Source organism: Aphis gossypii, chromosome X (genome assembly GCF_020184175.1).
Source record: "Aphis gossypii isolate Hap1 chromosome X, ASM2018417v2, whole genome shotgun sequence".
NCBI classification, from domain to species: Eukaryota; Metazoa; Arthropoda; class Insecta; order Hemiptera; family Aphididae; genus Aphis; species Aphis gossypii.
In genome coordinates, this window is record NC_065533.1 from 35,378,919 (window position 1) to 35,403,603 (window position 24,685).

General features: G+C 23.4%; 1 protein-coding gene across 1 annotated transcript in view; it reads left to right on the top strand.

Moving 5' to 3' along the window:
• The window catches only part of LOC114129703 (uncharacterized), a 380,263-nt gene that overhangs the window by 162,599 nt on the left and 192,979 nt on the right, over positions 1-24,685 (top strand). The window lies entirely within an intron of this gene.

Here is a 24,685-nt window from a genome sequence, read left to right on the forward strand (position 1 = left end):
TCTCCGTTACATCTATGTCATTTTCAAAATTAACTTTCGTTCTACGTGATTTTGTCGGTAATTATCTCTTAATTTTCTTTTGAAAATGTGTTTTTACAATTTAGGATGATTAAGTCTGTATATTTATAGCATCGTACATTTTTGACGGTTCCGTTGAATTTAAACACATTTACATAATCTTATTGTTTTCCTTAATCATATACGAATTTAAGTAGGTATAGAAACATTTTAATTTTTATCAAACAATAGAATTAATTATTCTTATATTTTCTAGTAAATAAAACTTGGTAAATCATTTTTAAATTTTAATGAGAAATACAATATTAATATATCCATTTAATATCTATAGTAAAAAATCATTATAATAAGAAAAAAATCAATGAATTATTTATGACTTTTGAGAAATTATTGTTATTTTTACTAATATAATAGGTACAAGATAATTTTTAAATAAAGCAGATTTTTATTTGGTACTTGTATTGGAATTTATCATATAGTTTATATTAGTTTTGATAAATATAATCACAATATTTTACAAGTTTTAAGAATTTATATATTAAATTTTCTCAAAATATACAATTCATTTTTGGTTTTCAAATAGTAATATACTGTGATTCATTCGTAAGAATTTATATATGAATTATTTTGTGATATAATATTATATTTGAAAAATACTGATAAATCTATTATGATCATGATATTTAATATTGCATTTAACATAGAAAACGTTTTGGTGTAATTTTTCCACTTGCATAACATTTTTAAATTCCAAGCTAAACGTCATGGGTTTTCAATTAAGTTGTTATTACTTTTATTTTATTCGTTTCAATATTAATTCGTCAATATAGAAGGTATTTTATGGTAAACAATTTAATTTATTAGTCTTGAAAATATAATTATCCAGTGTTACTACAAAAAACCAAAATAATAAGAAAAGTGAGAATATTTGTCAAAACATCAGGTTTACAATATTATAAATTTTTTTTAAAACCCAGAAAAACGTATTTGTAAAAAAATAAAAATAAATTAAGAAAGTTATTAAATGTATATGACGGCACCTTGCATAGGCAATTGTAGTACACTTACGTGTAGGTGCTTTTCCTCGGTCTTCATAAAAAACTACGCTTAGGTATGTAAGTTAAGAACCTAAAATTAAAATGTACAATTTTCTTAAGTTATAAATGTTGAGTAAGGATACATAGAGTAGTTTTTTAAGTATTTATTTTATATATTTTGTGTGTAATTTGCCATAAAAATGCATGACATTGTGTTATTATTTTTATTTAAAAATATTTCTTTATTTAATTAGAAATATTTATTATTAAGCAATAAATTACTTAAAACAAGGTTTAATTAACTTTAGAAAATCTAATTTACATCAACAATCAATAACACTGTATAAAAACACAATAATGACCGATGATTACATGGCAGTTTTGGTTGAATATATTGTATAATAAATATTCGTATATTGTATGAGATCTGTACTGTCTGTTGAATACCGATTGTAAAAGTTATTTAGGTGAATAAATAACACAACAAATATTATTATTACCTCATATTGTTATTGTGATTATTACTCAATGATTAGTGAGACAAGCGACAAGCTGCAGTAGTTCATGTTGGAGAAATGTCTTTTAATTTGTTTGGATAAGATAAATTAATATTTTTTATAAATAAAAGCTTTAATATAATATGAACATAGCACTTAATCAATACGTATTTACAATACGAATGCAATTGCATATTATGTATGATATAGCAATGATAATCGTCATGATTTATTACGTCTATCTGTTATAAACAATATGAACGATGGACGGCAATAAGATTCACACGTCGACGTCAGCTGGTCCCGCGATGATAGTAGCCTGTCACTGCGACGTGTTAATACGAGTCTACATTATTGTCTTGTCACACCGAAGAGAAAGTCTAATCCTGATGTCACGTAGTGGCTCTAACAATGCAATATTTACAATATTTATTTATCTTACAATATTACAAATATATAATATTTATATTTATAACATGATAAAATTGTACGCAAATGTGGACCGTGCGCACAACGTGATGTGGTTTAAATTTATGTGATTAACTGGCTTCGACGTTTCACCGGAATAACTCTCTCGCTGATTCTGAACTAAATCGTTGATGCCGCAGCCGCTATGCCACGATACAATCTTAACAAATCGTCTCGGAGACCGAAACGTCTACCTATGATATATATGTATGGTCAAATCCGTGTCTGGCAGTAATACATACATTGGTGGCACACACTTTGAACATTTTCTCTATGAAAAATTATGTAAAATGATTGCATGCCACACTAAATGACGAGAAATTCTGATTGAAATGATTAGAGAAGTTTTCCATAGCTTTTCATTTGTGAGTGGTTGAAATTATGCTATGATATTATATTATAATATTAAATAATATAAAAAAAAAATAAGTCGATCAAATTTTGTATGATTCTTCCATCGGAGTGTACAAATTCTTGTATATATTTAGTTTTCTATGTGTTTCTACATACGAGATAGGGTACCCTCGAACTCGATCTTGTTAGTCAACACATATTATGACTATAATACCAACGTAAAACTAAAACTTTATCGGGTTATTCATATTTATTAACTTGTTAATATTCTAATATAATATATATATATATATATATATATATATATATATAAATTATATTATATTATACCTGCTTAAAATACATTATTTTTTATACTTTTTGGTGTTTTATACCCAAACAACCGATGTTAGTGTTTCATAAAAAGAAAAACCAATCTACACAACGTCTAAAAACTTTGTCTATCTGGTTGTTAATTTTATGAAACAGAAACGGTTTTCATCGTAATAAACTAATAAATATCCAAATCATTCTGAATTTTTACACGAATATAATAAAGATCGGGATGAAAACTAAACGAAGTACCAATAACGTAATAAATTATGTAACGTCTTAAATGTTTCGGGCCGACGGCAAAATCATATAAAATGGATCAACTCATTAAAAATTAAAAAAAAACATTTAAAATACCGCAAAGTTAATTGATAAATAAAATTCCAATACTATAAAATTGATTAAGATACATTATATGAATAAATTATACTGAGCTAGTATTGTGTCATAAATATAAATGTTTCAAATATTTTTTATTGGCTTAATTTTTGATTTTATCCAAAATTAAAAACAAATGATTTTGCAAGTATATCCAACATAATTTTCTCTTTAATAATTCATTAGTTTAAATTCTAATTTTTAATAACACATAAGGATCGTTTAATAAAATAGGTACATAGATTTTTATGGCATTTAAAAAATATCATGTATCGATAAAATCTACTGTATTTAAAATGAAAAATGTCATTTTTTTTTTTTTGAAAAAACTTTTATACACCAAAAATAGGTTAGTTTAATTTTAGTAGAACTAAAATATGTGTGAGTTATTGTAGTAATTATTAATATAAATTTATTACGATTAATTAATATCTGAATATTATGAAAGTATTATAAATACCATATTACATAATACAACATAGTTAACGACATACGTCATCTTTTATGTAATACTGTTATTAAAAACTATTATCTTTGGTATACAAAATTCTTACTTAGAAACTATTTTCAATTCAAATTTAAATTGAGATAGGTTAACTTCTTAAAAAAATCAGATGATTAACAATTTATATTAAAAAAGACAATTCATATTTGAATTTGAGATTCTTGTACAATTCTTCTTAAGTTATGTACAATATCTAAGTATTTGTAAATAATATCTTTGAGTGTAATTTTAAAATCAAAATTTGAATAAAGGATTATTAAGAATACATGTTATCTTTAAGAATGATATTTAATGATTGGTGAATTAGTCAGTGTAATTTAATGATTTCATGAACATTATGTGAAATTTGAAAATAGTTTGAAAATACTCTAATACCTACTCAACAACTTAAAGCTTATTGTAAATCGATCAACACTAAAAACTAAATAATATACTTTTCTCTTAGTTTCCAAAGAACTTTTCTCCAAAGTTCTCAAATTACATCAATCACAGTCGATATTTCACAAACCTAAAGATTTGAGATACCTACCTACATTTAAATTTCGTAAGCATTACTTCAGTTATATAGTATTTTTGAATTCAGTTTCTAACTATTTAGGAGGATAACAGTTACCAAGTTATTGAGCTTAAAAAAAATAAATTTAAATCCAAACAAATAATTAAACCTGATAAAATATAAAAATAATGCCATCAACAATTATTTTATAGCATAAATTAATTAATAGTCAAATTAAATATAAGCTTTCTATTATTATTTATTTAATTATCTATATGGACACGTAAGATGACTAATACAAATTAACTATGAGATGGCCAAAAATAGCTTACAACTTTTAAATTGTTTCTTAATGGTTACGATATAATTATTATATGCCTATATTATAGTACATTATTGAATATAAATTAACAGTCGAATTAAATATTTACAATATAAATATATATTATATTTGTAAGAAGAACAAACAATAATTAATAATTTGGATTTATTAATTTTAGTACTATATAATAGGTATTCAAACTAAGTGGTGCAGTGATACTATGTACTTTGTCTATTCTAGGTAAGCATAAAAGCTCAACCATACGCAAATACTTATTTATTATATAGTACAACTATATAATTATTTTAACACAATATCAATGATTATGCACTATGAAATGATCAATAAAATAAGCAAATACTCGCATATTAACAATTATCATAATTATAACTATTTAATAATATTTCTTAATCTAAGTTTGTTATGAAAAAGAAAAATAGTTTAAAATATAATATAACTTAGATACTTTAAATTAAATTATAATTACAAACAATTTTGATTAAATAAATTACATTAAAATATTAACCAAATGATTATGATTTAATTTATGAACCAAATGCCTTTTAGTTAAATTACTATATACATTAAATTATGTACTATCTACATTGTTAAATCGATATTAAAATTATGTTAAATTCAAATATATAATTGCTGATTTTTTCATCGTCAACATAAAAAGTCACACGCATGGCTTTGAAATAAATCTTCGTTTAACTCAATGTATGTGTATAACCTAGATCATATTTTAAATAATTACTTGTTTGTAGACACACAAACCCGGACATGTTTAATGACTTATTCTGTGCGTAATGTATGTGTAAATTATTTTTTTTTCTTTTGAAAATGGGACATCAGTTAAAATACAAATGGAACATGTGGTTCGCAAAAAAATATGCTAATTAGAAATTATTCACATTCACACGTTTTCGTGTCAACATTGTTTAATTTATAAAAAATAAAACATTTGAACCAAGTTCCGTTACACAATAAACCATTATTAGACATAATCTGGCATTTTAACGAATTTTTTTTTTTTTTTACAACGCAACCACGATGTAAAGTGTTAATATTTGTAGTTTACACCGTTCCGGTCCGTGTTAATACATTTTACGTGTTAAACGTAAAAATAAACAGAAACCTCCTTAATTTATTAGTTATTATTCATGATTAATGTGTTATAATATAGGTATAGTACATTTACTTATATAATATATAATAGGTATATTTGTCTAACATCTTTTGTATTTTTTTGATAAATTTATTGCTTTTTTGTTGATAGTACAAATATTTTTTATGAAACTTTTTCGGAACTTCACGCGACAATTATAATCTATTTCACACATATTTTAAAAGTCCCACGAGGATTCACTCAATGCAATTACTTCAGAAATAATAGTCATAATTTAAACACAGTTTTTTTTTTTGTGTACTTATTTGTTTGCACATAGGGTGATTTGGCCTAGCATACGCATTCATATTTATTTAGTCACTAATGCATTTATATAAATCATTAATTTTAAATATTATATTTAAGAACTAATTGTTTAAATACTCAGAGTTTTGATGATAGTTTTAAATAATAATACAAGATCTATGTTATATTATACTATAATTATTATACTCAGAGATTTAAAAAATTATGTATTATTAATAAATTACTTTATTTTCAAAATAGTTTCAAACTTTTTAAATATATCATGACCCTAATCTATCCTTAGTAAACAAACTTTAATAACTCAATATTTAATTGTTCAAATTCCAAGTTAAATATTAAATGCATCACAATTTTCAATGAAACTATCTGCTTTACAGTCAAAACTATTTTTCTTATTTAAAGAAAAAATGTGATTTTATCTTCACAATTTAATGATGATCTTTAATTAGAAAAAATTCAAATAGGTACTTTGAATTTATAGTTCTTAAATACACCTAGCTAAATATTCTAACATTCAGAATTTGAATAAATGATACCATGCTTGGTAAATAACCACAAATATAATACAATATACATTGCTATATTATATTACTTATATCTATGGACTTATGATATAAATTTATATTGAGTTCCCAAAAAAATACAAAGTTATGTATTCTTAAAGCTGTTTAATTAAGATTTAAAAATGGTTGTTATTATAGTATGTTTTATAATTTTTATTTATCTATAACATTTTAATAATTTTTTATGACTATTTAACGAATATGAAGAATTCTTGGATCTGTAGATGCGTTATCCTTGTTCTAGGATTTTCTATGTACAACTTAATTGCTTTCAAAATTCCTACGGTTGCGTTAACTTTTCCTTTTTTAAATTTTTTGATTCTTATTATTATATAAAAGTATAATAATAATAATAAAAAAAAATGGTAAATATATTACTAATGTGGTGAGTCAAGATTTTTAGTTAGAAGGAGGAATAGATTTCGCTATACTGAAAGTTCCGACTGGTATGTATCGTAGATTAGCTAAGAGGCTTAAATCTCCGTAATCTGTCCTTTAAAAGGTCCACTGGACAATGTGCACCATACATAAATATATATTTTTTCTTTTCCTTCCCTTATAAATATAGAAATACATTTTTTGGCAATCGAAGGAAGGAAAAAATGATGACGTAGTGAAATTAACTATTTTTATGCTTTTATTCTTAAAATTCAATTAAACCCTTGATTGGATTTTTATCCTAAGGATATTAAAATCATCGTAAGCATCGCAATATTAGTAAAGAAATAATTGTACATCAATTATTTATCCAAAACATTTAAATTCTTTCAACTTAAAATGAATATGTACACAAATATATTTTAATTAATACAAGTAACAGAATTGAGGCAATACGGTTTTTAACCAACCGTTTTTCTAATGTTAAGTACATATTTTTCATGACGCAACGGAGCGCAATCGGCGCGGATTTGAATTCGAATGTCTTCTTTCCATTCGGCTTGCTATTTCATTCTGTGGGATTATCTAAAGAGCATAAAGTATACGTCGATTTTATACGAATTTCTCTCTTCCTTTAAAAATTTGAAAACCCGGATAAAAATACACGTCACAACTCTGTACAAAATATGTTATTATTTACGTGTGTATATAAATAGTTACATTAGGTATATGTATTAAAATTAAATGATTTTCCTCTTGGTTGAGAGATATATAATATTCAGTTTTATTTTAGCAAGTACGAGTCGCATCGTGTTTTTTATCATTAAGTTTTTAATTATAAAATATGTAACCAAACTTGTGTAGGTAATGTTATCTTATTACAATCATGTTGTACATGTTATAATTGAAAATTTTTTTCTTGTAATATTACGTACGTGCATAAACAGTTTCAGCTATTTTCATTCTTTATTTGTTTAAATGGAAATGCTCGAAATATTTCTCGTAAAACGAGAGGCTTTAGTACAATAGTGTTACTATGGTTTAACACGTTAATAATTAACTTTTAAATTATTTTAAAAGTATGATCGTATTAGTAATTATGAAATTAAACATAGGTAATTAAACAAACGTGTATTCTGAATGTTTCTTTAATCTGACTTTAATTTTTAAAAAAATAAAATAAAATATGATTCAAACTACAGATCTAAATATATATATATTATATATATAATATTAGTCAACATGACAAACGGCGATAAACACAACCGAGGTAAGTTTTAACGGTCTCTGTCTCGTGGGATATTCTCCACTACCTCAAAATACAAATCACCATTTGCATCTTACGACTCGAGTCTCTACTTTTTTCCATTTAAAGAAATGCTTATAATGTGTTAATCCAAACGATATATAAGTGTATTATTATAATAGCCACTTTAAATGCGAAATAGCATTATGCGTAATGGTTTTGGTATGCCAAAGTCTAGTAATCCGTAACAATGATATGGAAAAAAATAAAAGAAGCAAGTAAAAAAAAATAAAAATTTAAAGTTTTTATCGTTTTTACAAAATAAAGATAGATAACGCATTTTAACATTTTGATTGGCATTCTATAAATAAATCGTATAATTAGTATTTAAAACACGTGATTTATACCTACAAATACATTGACTTTGTATATATCTATTATCTATATATGTTTGTTTGTAAAACTAATGATAATGGAGAGCTTTGACTATACCTATATATCTTTTGCATCACTAACATCAAGATAATGTTGAAACTATAGAGATTAAAACTATATTTAAGAACAGACAACACCTAATTAAATGGATTAAAAGGTTATGACATATTTTATAGCTTAGGTCGGCAGATAAAAGTTATTTATAAACCCGTATGATTTATACATTTTATATACGAGTACATATGAACATTTTAATTACGTCAATAAAATATTAAATTGATTAACAAACATAATTTATCAAATTCAACTTAAATTAACAAGTGCAATTAGTTAAATACAAAAGAAAACTTCAAGTATTTTCTCATTTAATTAATAATTATTTGGTTACTAATTTGATATACCATGTTCTGACCTGTAAAATAGATTTTCATGAGGTTCACCACATAACGCATTTATTATTAATATTATTAATATGTGCTTAAACATTTGTAGCATTTTTAAGATTGATTTGTATATTTCAGATTCGGAAAAGTAATCATTTAAATTTAAATTTGAATGTAAATATACCTAATGCATTACTTAACAACTAAAATTTTGAATTTAAAAAATAATTAACTGCTCATCAATACAAATTATAAAAATGTAAACATTACAAATAAATTATAATAACAAAATGTCAAAATTTACGTTTCGATGTTACATGCTGAAATTAATTTAACTTTTAAGTTTTTACGTTTTTTGACTCGTTAATGCTTAGCCTTGCATATTTATATCAAACAAGTTATTATTTTTACGTAAAACGAAAAACTTAAAAAAATTATAAAATCTTAAAATTTATGTGTAAAATACTTATTGACCAACTGAATTCATTAAAATTCATTTTTTTTAAAATAACTTGAAACATTATAATATAATACCTTATGATGTTATAAGAATAAATATTTTTTTAAACCAAAGTATCCATTTACATGAATAGGTACCTATACTTATATTATTTGTTACAACGTCATTGAGTTTTTTTTTTTGGTAATTATGAAATTTAATACTTCCTTAAACTTTTAAAATAAGTAATAATGTATACAATGAAATTAATTGTGTAAAAAGTAAAACAATGATTAACTTAATTACCATATTAACAGGTGTTTCAAAGAATGAAAAATGCCTTTTTTTAAATCAAAATTTTATCAAATGAAATGTGTTCAAGCACCTGCCATTATTAACAAATAAAATCATAAAATAATGTACGTTGTTGTATTTAGTGTGATAGTTATTTGTTTGGTGGTATTGTATAATATGCAGTTAGAAATAAGATAACTAATAATGTTTGATTAAATTAAAAAATATATATATATATACATAATATAGAAACATTTATTTTATTATGTACATCAAAAATATAATTTAAATAATTTAATACATATTTAATAAATTTTAGTTATTTTGTTTCATTGAGTAAATAACTTAACTCGTATTTTTTTTTTTTTTTTTGTCTCATTCAGCCTGGTTTTAGCTTAATATTAAGTTAAAATGTATTTATAATTTAATTATAAAATCATACTTGTTTGAATACAAACATTTTGAGTTTAATTTAAAAACAGAATATATTTATATCGGATTGGGGATTACTAAGAACTTTGTAGTCTTAATAAATTTTATAAAAATCAAACTTATATTTTTAATATTGTGATTTCTTAAAAAGTTTTTTATTTCTTAGTATAAATACTTTATCAATGGTAATTAAAATTTAAGAACAAAGATTGTAAAACACAAATACAATAAATTAATATTATTTTTGTTACCTATATTTTATTACTCGAACAAAATAAATAAAAATATCATTTGGCAGAATATTGATCCAGTTTTATATTTTACATTTTTCTTTTCTAATATATTTTATTTTTTTTAAAATTTAAACTGTTGTTATATAAGTCTTATTATTTATTAAGTTGATCTTACGTCATACATACGTAAAAACGTCTAAGTTGAAATACACTTAAAAACACAAACAACTTAAAAATTATAGTAGGTAAATTATATAATTTATACATTTTTTATACGTAATAATATCATGTATTGATGTATGTATATTATTGTGGTTAATTTCAATGCAATGATCTAAGAATATTTATTATAATTTAATTTCTATTAAATTTGCGCACTATTTCAAACTTTATAGCTGATAATTTATTTTCTACAAAAATTATAATAAAATATTTTTACGCAGTTAAATGAAATTATTATTACCTATAGTTAAAATAAAACAAGGATTTTCTCAGAAGAGTAAATAATATTCCAAGTAAATTGTTATGTTTTTGAGAAATTATTTTTGTTGTTTATAAATTGAAATATTAATATAGAATACAAAGAACATCAGCTTCAGGACATTGTGTACTAGATTAGAAACTACAATATTATGTAGTGTTGATTTATTTTAGACCAATAAAACATTCAAATGACAAACTAAATTATTTAAAGAACAACATACGTGAAAAGTTTTAAAGTGAAAGATGTAAAATAGTAGCTAAAAAAAGTTTTATCTAAATTGGGATTTTATCACTACCATTCTCTCGATTTATTTCCGTAATTATTTCTAACAGTGTAAGATCGTAACTCTGGGAACGTAATAATTTCTTCTTTTATAAACCACGACCAAATGCAAAGTATTCAAAAATGTATTTACCGATTAGAAAGGACTTATCTAATAAAATGTTATAGTAACTAAACAAATAATGTCGTCATCGATGACCACTATTATAAGATAATAATAATGCATTATGCATTAGCACATATGGACAATGGACATATGGTACGTATGGGGAAAAAGACAGATAGAGAGCAAACACTAAATTATGGATCCCACTCGTATAGTTTTTATTTTAGTTGAAAAAAAAGTTCAACGAGTTATTTTTATTATATACCAGCTGGGACGAATAATATTTTAATAGATAGTTCACAGCTAATGTTTTGCACGAAGGTTTATATTAAAACACAATTTAAAATTTAGAATTACTTGACAAAGGATATATTTTCTCTTAATATAATCTTTCAATTTCATATTTTTTTCAATACCTTCCCATAAGTATTATCGTTTTTATTTGTTTATTTTTTTTTGTAATCGTCATAATTTGTTTGTGAATCTTATTCTTGGTCTGAATTTTTGATCGCCTTTTATCACGATTAATTTTCAATGGTAGACGGAAGTATAATATATTTTATAGTATTTTTTTTATTATTATTATTATCATTTTTTTTTTACATGGATTTGTTCAACTATACTTTCATAAAAAAATAATGTTTGGATTTAAGAGATCGCAGAATGATGAAAACTTGATAATAAACTATAGAAACATCGGTTTGTATTTATTTTATTTCAGGCCACTTTTTAGTGAAAGTAATAAAATTCAATTTCATTCAGTGTACATAAAAACAATAGTGAAGTTAGTAGTTTCATTTTAAAGTTTAAAAACAAAATAGGTTAAAAATTAACATCTTTTCATCTTCCATAATATTATAATTTAATTTATCTTGGGGTGAAATTTAATTGATTTTTGAATGAAGGAATAATAGTTATTTCTTATTTGATTACTACGACTGAAACTAACATAAAAAATAATACGTAGGTATATCTATTTCAATGTGAACGTATACGTGATGCACATATTATATTGTGTTTTTCGCAAAATGTTAAATGTATTTCCGTTAATGTAAATCATGTTGTTTTATTCAATATTTTTACATTAGATAATTTAGTATTATAGTGCTACACAATAAAGACAAATAGTTATTATCAGTTCAGCTATGAAGTGACTATGAATAAATGTCAACAAAATTATACAAACATAATATTTCAAAAATACATGACCAATAAATTATTAAACAGTATACATTTTATTAGACAGTAGATTATATCTAAAAATGTATAATATACACAGAATTATAAGAAATTATAGATTTTATTGTTTTTTAACCCTTATTGCAAGTTTGCAATATTTATGTTTATTAAATTTTTGGAACGATTATGTCCACAAATATTTTATAAATTTTAAAATATATGGAATGTAAAACATGCTTAATATACAATATACATAATAATATAGTAAATTACGATTATTACATTTTCCATTCTACATTTTCCAAAATGTTTTTATAGGAAAAATACTCATTATGAGAATTAAGAATTATAATAATAATTATAATACTTATTGAATATTCTCATGATATTTATCTTTGACTATTTATATATTGCTTGATGAATTTAAGGTATGTAATACATTTTATTATTATTATTATTATTATTATGAACTATTTTAAACCTTAAATAATAGGACTTTCATAATAAGTTATTTCATTTAAATGTTGTTAAATATTATTTTATCTTTTGGTAAAACCACCATAGAATAAGTTATGACAATAATTGTCTGTATTGATATTTTCATACTAAAAAATTGGTGATATGGTGTTTTAATGTATAATATTTTGATATTTTAATGGATGGAACGATTTTAGAAAAAACCATATGGAATACAATTTTTTACACAAACTCGATGAAAAATATAACATCCTGTTCTTACAGTGTTGTAGAATTCAATTTTTTTTGTTACAAGTGTTATAACTTAATGAACATTTTTTATGTTGCAAATCGTAAAAAATGCTATTATTTTATTCACATAGATCATAATATATTGATTTAATATTTATGGATTTATTTTATACATTTTACAATAAAACTTTGAAACTATCTGTTCGATGTATATATTTATTATTTTTAATGAAATATATTTTTTTTTTTTTTTTTTTTTTTAACGAACAAGTTGAATTTGTATTTCGGAACTTAGTATTTTTTTCATCGTAGTATTGTGAATGCATAGAATTACATTACAATACGATATATCTAAAATATGATAGCATTATGCATAATAATTGTATCTATATATTGTACACAAATGAGAATATGGATAATCGTATAAAATACATGAGAACTTATAAGACAGTCCTTTCAAAATATAACTGCTTTAAAATATAATATGCTCATTGTTCATATTGTTCATAATCCGTATAGATAATAATATTAACAAAACGAATACATATGATGTACAATGCAATTGTAAATAATATAATGTTGATTATATTAAATTTGAGATATATATATATATATATATATTTTTAAATTAATTTGTAAATGTTTTATAACTTCTGCTGAAATGTTAAGTTATTGACTCAATAACTAAACATTTTTATATATTTACAGCTAATTAAATATTTGTAGAGCATATACATTTCTTAAACGTAGCATTCAGTTAAAACGGGTACCTATTTTTTTTTATTTTTTTATTTTTTTTGATTTAAAGATAATTCAATTTACACGCCAGAACTTTGAGATTTTTCAAAGAAACTGGTGTTAAATATAATTTGAGGTTACATTGAAGATACAATCACAATAAACCCGTGTATAAAATCAAAATGTCGCATGTGAGTCTATAGCATACAAATATTATTAGTATATAATATGTATTATATATATTATACGAAATTAATATGGTCCGTTTAATTTATTATGATCCGTTCGTGTATTTGAGATTCGCATATCTAAATTTAAGATTTCCTCCTATTTTTACACGCAGCTTCCTGTCATTTAATTTGAAAATACATTTTAAACGATGACATTATTTCCCCAGTGGCCTTTTCCCGTCTTTGGTGTGGAAATAAATTAAGTTACACTACAACAGTGACCGAAGGCTATACTAACTTCATTGGGCCGTCTGAATGGCAGAAATGTGAACGTTAATTCAATATTTCCGTAAAATATAACACAGTAATGGAAATTCAACCGAAAAACTTGTAGTTGAAAATGGTTTGAGATTTGGCTCAGTAATCGGTCAAAGTAGTTCTCTGTAGTCAAGTATTGCCTCTTGTCGGTTACTTTTTATTATGTTGAAACATTTAAGGTATATTAGGTACAAAATCGACTTTTTGTGAAAGTATTTCAAACAACAGCCAAATCATTACCTTTTTTTTCCAAATTCTATAAATATGTCCATTAAATTCATATCCACTTGTTTATAGTTTTCATAAATATAACGTAGGCTAGTTTTGTTTTTTATGATTTGTACATTTAAATTATTATTTTATTTAATTGTTTTAAATGCCATTACTATTCTGGATTATAAATAATATACTATATAACATTTTCATTAAATAAAATTTAGTTTTGATATTAAATCCATAATAGTGCAATGAGCTAATAATATTACAATATAAAGCTGGTTCAAACCCATTCATTCGGCTGATGATTAAATTTACTTAGAAGTAATACATATATTTTTACAACTTGGTAGAAAGAAGCAATTAAAACATAATTAAAATATATTTTAAGTAAATTAATACAATATTGTTAAAATAATTTGTTTTTTGAATCACCATGTATATATATATATATATTATATTTTTATGACACATTACATTTTTGTTATGTTTCCATTTTCGATTTATTCATAAACAATCTATAAAAACACTAAAGTACTACATATTTCCATATTTTCAAGTAGGTCAGTACACGGGTAACAGAATTAAAATTTCGATAAACGAATGAAAAAAAAATACTGTAAATTACATTTTCGAAAAAAAAAAAAAGAAAAACAATAATAATATTTATATTAAGTTTGTTTGATTAAATAATTTTATTTAACCGGATTAAGATATATTAAATGTTTAATGAATTATTATTGTTTTTGTTTTAGGTACGTACCAAAAAGGAAAATGTTCGTTAACTGAAATAACCAGTGGTTTGTTGTGAATCAATCCGTTGTGGTAATTAAAAATCAATCATTGTAATGAATAAAATGTTTATGAGTATATTAGTACGTGTGAACATAATATTAGAACCTTTATACCTTTAGTGATTATTAGCATCATTTTAAAAGATTTAAAAATCAGCTTTTATAATATTCATTGGAGTATCATTATTTTTTTTCACATATATTATACAACATAATTCTACCTACTATTTATTTTAAATATATATATTCATCAATTTCATGCATACCCTTTTCGTCGTGACTTCATTTTCAACTAACTCTTAACTTAAGTATAATAAAAAATAAAAAACTAATTAATAAAATATCATTTAAGTATTATAATGATGATTTTTTTTTGGTAAAAGTTAACTATCATTATCTTATCTTACAATTTAAAACAAAGTAAACGTAAATTTATTGATTTCCGAAATCGATTGTTTAAATAAGTATCTGAAGGTTATTAGAAATTCTAGTTATGAAAATAAAAATAGTTTATTCTCTAAAATATATTTTTAAAGTACTGATGTATTAAACTATTATATGCTGATTTTTAAATGTATCCCTTTAATTTTGCAAATTCAAAATTGTATTTTAACTTAACTAATAATAAAAAAAAATATCAAGTAAATAACTCATTTTATATTTAGGGTAACTGTTAAATTTGCTTACTCACATGTAACTTGGAATTTATTTAAAAAATCTATGTATGTCAGACAATTAAAATAATAATAGAAAATTAGCAGATACTGAAAAATAAATTTTAATTATTTCCAAAATAATTTTAAAAAATTTGTATTATATTTTAGGTTCAAAAAGCAATATTTTTATTTTAAATTTAATTGCAAGGTCTATAAAAATAAAGCCAATTAAGAAAATATGATTAAACCATTTTGTTTAAGTAAATATACCGCTGAGTCAAAATTTTAAAATATTTTTAATATAATATTATGGATGTATTTCAATTTAATGTGCAAAAGTGAAAATTATATAATAAACCTAAATATAATTAATAATTTAATTAAAAAAAAAAAATTCTAAAATACGGTTGCTAATATTTAGATATATTACTGTTTAAATTCATGACGAAAAACAGACTATTATTTGCTATAAACAATTTTAAAATTGTTCGCTTAGTGTTTTATGTTCACATTTAATACTTTTATAAACGCTTAACTGTTAGTTTATAAGTCATGAATTGTATGTTAATGGCTTATAGTTAATATAGAGCACATGACTTCTAATACTACGTATCACGGAAACGGAAAATTAATATAAAAATGTTATATAACTACATGTACGTAATAATAGAGATTAGAGTCACGTGTTTTTGGGGGAAATTAAATTAGAAAAAAGGTTAAAACTGCATACCTGGTTGGTTATCTTATTTTCAATTTTAAATTTTAAAATGTAATAGTGTACTTAGGTTAAGTATTAGGTACACTAATACCTTTATGTTCTATATATTTTCGAATTTCAAACCTTGAAAAACAGCTAGAAAAAAATACTACTTGCTGACATTTATATTGATACTACATAATATTACATACTTCTACTTTTTTTACTAATGATTTATTGAAAAAAAAAGTAAAAGTAAAACAAAACAATCTTTACAACAAGTTATTATGATGATATACTGTAAGTTCCATTTAACCAGTGTAAAAGATTATCATAAGTATAAATTGATATCATAATAATATTTTAAATGATTGTGTTCTACGATTATTTTTATAAAGTTTTTGTAATAATGCAATTTTTCAAGATCAATCATAATAATTATTATTTGTGGGAAATTTTATTTTAAATAAATAGTTATGGAAAGATTTTTGTTTTTAAAACTTACATTGGATGGATATTAGATGATTGACAAAGCTTCAAACGTGTATACCCTATGACACATTATTGTTTTCATACACATTTCTACATGGTTAGTTTAATTCTAAGATTTAATTCAAATACAATATACATGTGCTATTATAAGATGTAGAGTAACTAATATTGTTTTTAAGTTAAAATATGATTGTTTTTAATAAAACCTAATTTCATTATTATCGCTTGTTAAATGCGTATAAATTATTGAGATACCGGGTCAAAGCGACCACACCGTGACTGAATAATATAGTATAATAGTATACACAATATAACCCGTATCTGTCAGTTCTTTGATGTCCATCTATTCGAGTTACATATCCATAGCTAATTTATTATTAGTAATTAACAAATCAAATTTCATCATCAACCATCGACCATCGATACTCTAGAAACACCAAACCGGATATCCGGTTAGTTTTCTCTCATGAAATTATTCCTTGCATCAACATTTCTATGTTTAACCTCTCACAGCTCACACTATTTCAGTAATCATATTTCCTCGTACTGGGTGAATATTTACTACCTACACTGTGATATACTGTTATACCCATGATCATATTTGCACGCCTTACTATTATTAACAGATCAAAACATAATTTGTCGACAATTATTGTGATCTCGCGTGTAAGATTTAAAAAAATATGTATGCCCAATTTATTCTATAATACATAATTCAATTTTTTCCAGTCCTAGCTTATACTACAAGAACACTCGAATTCGATAAAGGATTTCCCAATCTTAATATTATATTTACATTTTTAGTGCTATTTATATACACGGTGCTAGCAATTACGAGGATTTCCAAAAAAAAAAAAAAAACAAATCAAAAAACATGTTTTTTACAACAGATCCATCTCCAAAATGTCTTTGTGTTTATTTCCAACGCGGTTTTCCACGATTGCTATAAAATGTATTTTTTAGAATTAAAATTTTACCTTAGTGTTTCAATACGCTGAGAAAAATTATTAGGTATTCATGATTGGTGTTTATATCTGGATGACTAAAGGTGATATTGCGTTGTACTATAAGCGCAAGTAGATAGATTGATCTATTATGTCGGATCGAACCGTTTGTATTTATTCATAATTTAACCTGATCGTCGTTTAATCATTATAATCGAAATAATGGATCTATACTCGTTCATTTTTGGCGACGTATTATTACATCTTTTATATCTTTTATGTATTGGGTATAATATTATAATCATGACATGTTATCATTCAACGATCATCTCTCTCTCTCCTCCCCCCCCCCCCGGTGTCACAATCTCAATGATTATGTTCTGAGTCGGTATGTTCTCTTGCTGGACGGAGTGAAGTTTTAAAGTTAATACATTTTTTTCAACTATTTAATTCGGCTCATAAGTTTATTTTCTAATTAGATAACTTAAGAATTAACTAGCTTAATAAAATCAACTTAAGAAATTACTTAGATTTTCTGTAATTGATCTAGAATTTAGAAAAAAGTACTAAATCACAAAAACAATTAAAAATATTTGGTTTTAGTGACTTAATACATTATATTACTACAAACATGGTTTTAAATAAAAAAAAATAATCCAATACCGTGATATTTACTTTTAGTAATTTATATTTTATACAAAATTTCTTGATAAAATAGCAGTATAATAATATTATATAAACTATAGATACAAAATAATACATACAATATTATTATACGTAATAAAAATAAAATTATCAGTAACAAAATACGGCCGCTACCCAAATTCTTGAAATAGGAAAAAAAAACATTCTAAAAAAAATTTAAAATTAAATCATTATTTAAAATATTCAGTTGCATCAAATATTATGATGCATTCTCAATACAAAATCGAAAAAATGAAAGATGGTGGATAATGACGATGATGATAAAAGTTCATTAAAATAGTTAATTATAATCAAAGTAATAATAATAGGAACTATCACTATTTATGTGATCCAAGTACTAATTAAAAATGTAGATAAACTTTTTTTAATCTGACTTAAGTTAATATATTTTTTCTTTTTTAACTTAAAACTTAGCAAACTTTAATTTATTATTTGTTTACTATTTAATAAATTCAGACTTAACGATCTTATGTTAACTTAATTTAACTCGAGTTAATTATTTTCATTGACTTTACCACCTTTATGTATTATTATGATTTATGGTACTCTACGGGTACAACTTTTACAGTTTTCTTAAACGAAGTCTGTACCTACTAATTCATCGAACATGTATAACATATTTTACGTTGTAAAAAAAATAAATAACGATGGTCCACATTATATGAATGGTATAATAATAATTATATTTTATAACAGATATATTATATCTATATATGTTATAATAAACATTCGACATGCGTAGAATTTATCACATTTATTTATAATTGTGTTAATCTACTTGTGCAGAAAATTACAATGTAGCTTATAAACTACACTATACATACATTATTATTGTAAACTTATAATAATTATTATGTTGTTTTAAATTTACACAAAACATTGATTAGATTAAGGTTAATTATTTACTCAAGTATTTTATCGAGGTAAATGTATATATAACCAATACAAATAAGCAAGCCTCGTATTATCAACGATGTGAGTAAGCTTAGTGTTTTCAACTAATTTTAGGTTTTTGAAATAAGAGCAAATATAGCATAACCATAAGGCATTAATGTGTTTAAGTTATATCCATTATATTTCATACAATAGAAACAAATTAAAAATATAATATAGGAATATATAACTATCTACCATATGAATTCATTACCAGATTTGTTATCGTACAAACACAATGTACTGAAAGAAATAAACCATTTTAAAATTGAATAAGTCACTAAGCAAATCACTGAAAAGATGTGGGTTGATACACATTAAAGCCGAGTAAATATAATCATATTAATATTTGCAATGCATTGAGAAGAATGTTTGAAGGAGAAATAATAAAAAAGAAATATATATATTATTAAATTAACAATTTATCTAAGTAAGTAAATAACCTGTTAAAAATATAAAACACGTAACTTTTGTAATATTGATAGAGTGGTCCACATAGTAGGATAAAAGTATAATAATTATAGTATAATGCAACACCGACTGCGTCAGTGCTCAAAATATTATATTTCTTTTAAATGTTATATTTTGGGGATAAATAAATTGAGAACATGTTGTAAAATAAGAATTTATTTTATGGTACCTAATTTATTTTCGTCTGTTGACATAATTGTTAACAGAAAAAAAACCTAACTGAAAAATTGTCAAAATCGTGTAATTGGCTATTTTCTAAAAAATACAATTATAAAAATATTTAACAGTAGACGCCAAATTGGTCAGTGGAATAGGTACATTTAATTATTTCTTCCTAATACGTTTTTTTTCCTAAGAAATGTTTTTACAATTTATAATGAATCCAACTATTTCCCGAGATTGAAACTAATATAGTATTTCCAGTGATAATAAAAATGTAAAAGATCAAACGCTGACATAGTTCACGTGTTGACGTCACTCAAGATACAAAAAGCCATCATTCTATTATTAACAATTCTCCATTTTGCTACAATTAACTATGTATAATAATATGGTATCTGGTATCTAGTATCTAATATATTTTTTTAAAAGCTTTTCGATACAAAACATATCAGGTATCCACAACGAATTTGTTACATTGAAGTCAACTAAATTATATTCTTCCATCATTTGTTTTTTTTTTATTGATAATTAACTAAACGTTTCCATATTTTATTCAGTTTATAATTCATATTTATAAGACACGTAGGTACGTATGTTTAATCCACTTCATTAGCGTTTAAAATTAAAACAACCAAAACATATATTTTTTTTATTTAAAAATTTTAAATTAAACATTTATATTATTTTACATATTTATACCTTATCCTTTCATTTATAGATATTTTAATTCGAATACTATATGTTTTTGTGTCTTGGAAAAAATCATGTTGATTTTACAATTAAAACAATAAAATTATAAAATACACATGTTTTCATATTAATAAATTTAACTTAATGTTTTATTAACTTGTTTATAGATAGATATTGATAATATTTATTTGTTCACTTACATTAGTTTGTTCTAAGTCATAAAATAAAGTTTAACAGCAATCTAAATTTTCATTAATATTTAAATCACATCCCGAACAGACAATAAGTATTAGTTTTAAACATAATATCTTAAAATTTTATAAGAAAATGTGTGGATATTATGGAAACATTTCAACGGCTTTTGTTGAACAATTAATAGCGAGCACCTTTACTAATAACCTCTAATTATATACATTATATTTTTTTGGCCTGTGATTCTACAATAATTTAACTCTCTTGAACGGAATAATCTAAATTCAGGGTTTCCGATTCATCGTGTAATTGTCTGACTGGGATTATGATAATAATAATATTTTACTTGTATTTCTAAAAATTAAAGTGGAAATTGTTATGGCCTAACGTCATAGTTAAACGTAAACGTGACCTAATTGCAAGTTTCATTATCTCTGTAAAAACAATATTTATAAATATATTTTTACATGGTATTTGTATCATTATTATCATCTTACCAGTAACGCAATATATGTAATCCGACATTTTGCATAATTCCTTTGAGAAGATGAAAATGTTTGGTGTAAATCCATTTAACGTATCTACACTGTAACGATATGAAATGTTTAAAAGCTCACGAAAAAAAGATTTGTACCGTGTAAAAATAAAATACATAATCAAAAGATCTAATTTAAAATACTATTATATAGTGGTAAAGTATAAAGGTCGAATGGAGATTATTAAATTGTACCTAAGATCTCAATTTGCCTTAGCTATATCAAAAGAATATAATGTCAAAGGGAGGTATGAATACAACGGTAACGCTCTCAAGACTTACTCTTTGGAATTTTAGCCAAAATGATAATTACGTTATTTTAAAATAATATATATCTACCATATTATACTCATAATATAATATTATTGTAAGTATAGCGTATACCAATATATGCTATGTACATATTACATTATACACTTTCACCGGTATATATATATTATAGGTATGTATATTACATAATAAATATATTATACTATATTTCGGATAAGATGGTAAATATACCGACATTTTCTGCAATAAATCACTAAACAATTTGTACATTTTTTTCACAATTTATTATTTACAACTAATAAATCAAAAATGTGGTATGGTATGTAGTTTATCACGTAAGCTCAGGCTAGGCTCGGGCGCTAGATGAAATAATCTCCAACATCATTAAAACTATTCTGTCACTTTGTATAATTTTATATTTTTATTGGAAGATTTTAGAAATTTTAGGTATTATTTGATATTTAGAATAATATGTTAAAAATTGTTTTAAAGACGTTTTAATTTAGGTATTGAATGAATAAAAAAATATCATTGTCTTTAACTCATTTCTTTAAAAAATGAAGTATATTTTTCTAATATGTAGTCTGAGATTTAGTTTGATTAATAAATAGATATATAAGTATATAAATTTAAATATGTAGGTACGCATTATTATGCTTCTATGAGTAGGAGCTTTATATCTTAACTTTTAACAAACATTGAAAAAAAAATTATGCCAGTTTCAATATAAAATTAAGTATTATACTAAAAAAATGTTTTCACTTGTTTAAGCAAAAAATATCATGTCATACTTTTTTATCATAATAATATTATGATAGCAATAAATAAGTAATAGCTCGATAATACGGATATCAGAAAAAATGTTTTTATTAACACTCTGTTTTCTAAAACATGTGTAGAATAAATATTTTAAAACTTCATTTTCAATTTAAATTTGCATTAATCGTTGTTTTTTTATTTTATATTTTAACTCGATATTTTAAAGATTTTGGCATTCCGTGTATTGTATAAAGTGAAGAATGTATAATGCTGGGCCATTTTAGAAATAACTTGACGAAGTTTATATATTTGAAAATAATTAATACATTGTTGAAATCTGTCAAGTATTTAATAGAATTACGATAAGGAATTTCTTGGTTTGCTAGTCAGCAGTATCATAAATAATTTAACTTTTTAATTACATAATATATATTGAAAATTCTTTCTCTTATAACCCTAGCATGAGTACTGCTTTATACGCAGTTTTTCACCTTTCATATAATATCATCATAGCTATAAAAACTGTATTTCATGAAACGTATTACTTCAGTAATTGTAAATAGAAAAATTTTAAATAATGCTTAAATAAAATAAAAATCTCATGTACCTATAAAAAAATAAATAATATTTTATTTGTCATTGTATATGTATATAAAATGTAATCGAACAAACACATTGATAAGTTTAAAAGGCAAATACGTTAAAACTAAATTCTTTCAATGATGATTTAGGTAAAGTGTGACATTTTCAAATTAAAATATGTTGACAAGGGCCTTAATCCAAATTCTTATATATTTTTATTTTTTATTGTCATCAAAATAACCCGCCCGAAATTTGACACTTCATTAAAATATTACTAAAGCCATTGAATTTGTGATTTTTAATATCAATATTTCTATAATATAAACAACATGGTATTTATTTGCTTTAGATAGGTTAACCGATAGCAATATCACATTAGCAAAAAGCAAAAAGATTAAGTTGTCATGACAAAACTTGGGACAAATATTAGTCTCTTAAGTGTCTTAGTGTTTATTTTTGTTTTCGAATTTTGTACACATTTTCATGTAAAAAAACTAAATGATACTTCGGTTTATAATCAAATAATGTAAAATGTACACTAAATGTCTAAATAAGTTATTGGCATCATTTCGATTTGAGAAATGTTATTTTTAAGGCCTATAATATAATATTATAAAGTGAATAACTTTCCCGTTTTATAATATAATTAACAATTTCTATGTTAATTAATAATTGAGTATTAAATAAAATGTTTAAGTATTTCAACACACTGTCGTTCATACTTTAATTAAAAAATAAGATACGTTAATAAAGATATTTAATTTTTCTCATCTCCTGAGGGTCGTAATTGGTGTTTAATAGCCTATAACCTTTCTCAAAAATTGGACTATCATCAAATGCAAAAATAATTTTTCAAACCCTACCGATAGTTCCAAAAACAAACTTTTCAGTTATATTATAGCTATTTAGTACCTAAATAATTAATATATATATTATATAATATATAACTGCAATGTTCATTTTGTGTAATATAACAATAATAGATCATTGTACCAAATAATGCAGATCGTAGATAATTTCTATATATTTTAAACTTGACTTGTCTTAAAATCAATCACTAAAGTATACGTTCAGTCGTATTGAACTAGTGTTTTTTTTTTAAATCTAGTAACTAGTCTCTATTATTGTTGTCTATTTATTCGTGCACAATATAACGTAACAATTAAAATATTTATATGATAAAAAACTATGCGAGTAGTAAGCGTCTTCTTTTGAATACCTTTATTATTGGAATGTCTTGTAACAATGTCAAGTGCCTACCGTTATATTCACTTACATTTATCTCAGTACGACAGTTGAGTTGACTTTTCTTGTTAAAAATCAATTTAAGTTAAGATCTAAAAACAAATTACAATATTGTATTTTATTATCTGCCTT